The following is a 1,159-nucleotide window of genomic DNA, read 5'->3' on the forward strand; positions in this document are numbered from 1 at the left end:
AAACATCAAAGAACACCATACCTACTGTAAAGCATGGAGGTGGAAACATCAAAGAACACCATACCTACTGTGAAGCATGGGGGTGGAAACATCAAAGAACACCATACCTACTGTAAAGCATGGGGGTGGAAACATCAAAGAACACCAGACCTACTGTGAAGCATGGGGGTGGAAACATCAAAGAACACCAGACCTACTGTAAAGCATGGGGGTGGAAACATCAAAGAACACCATACCTACTGTAAAGCATGGGGGTGGAAACATCATGCTTTGGAGCTGTTTTTCTGCAAAGGGACCGGGACGACTGATCCGTGTAAAGGAAAGAATGAATGGAGCCATGTATCGTGAGATTTTGAATGAAAACCTCCTTCCATCAGCAAGGGCATTGAAGATGAAACGTGGCTGGGTCTTTCAGCATGACAATGATCTCAAACACAACGAAGGAGTGGCTTCGTAAGAAGCATTTCTAGGTCCTGGAGTGGCCTCGCCAGTCTCCAGATCTCAACCCCATAGAAAATCTTTGGAGGGAGTTGAAAGTCCGTGTTGCCCAGTGACGGCCCCAAAACATCACTGCTCTCGAGGACTTACAGAAAACGTTTGAGCTCTGTCATTGCCAACAAAGAGTATATAACAAAGTATTGAGATGAACTTTTGTGATTGACCAAATACTTATTTTCCACCATAATTTGCAAATAAATTCTTTAAAAATCATACAATGTGATTTTCTGGATATTTTTTTTTCTCATTCTGTCTCATAGTTGAGGTATACCTATGAAGAAAATTGCAGGCCTCCCTCATCTTTTTAAGTGGGAGAACTTGCACAATTGGTGGCTGACTAAATACTTTTTTGCCCCACTGTATATTAAATATGCATCATAAATTGCGAGTAGATGAGACAAAAAGTAGAATTCAGTTAATACTCATATGGTCAAGAGGTACAAATGTGACCTTTGTGCGTTTAATTTGAGGTTCTCTGACCTCGGGTTGTTCTTAATAAACATGCTACTCTACATTTAACCATCTTTCTATTATATCCCGTGTTTTGAAAGGGTTTGACGAGCAGAAGGAAATGTTTTTTGCAGCCCTGAATCCAGAAAAGAGAAATCACAGCGACGATAAGAGACGTTTTTTTTTTAATGTTCTTTATTCATGTCGTCGT

The sequence above is a fragment of the Blennius ocellaris genome, assembly GCF_963422515.1.
Source record: "Blennius ocellaris genome assembly, chromosome: 24".
In the NCBI taxonomy this organism is placed as follows: Eukaryota; Metazoa; Chordata; class Actinopteri; order Blenniiformes; family Blenniidae; genus Blennius; species Blennius ocellaris.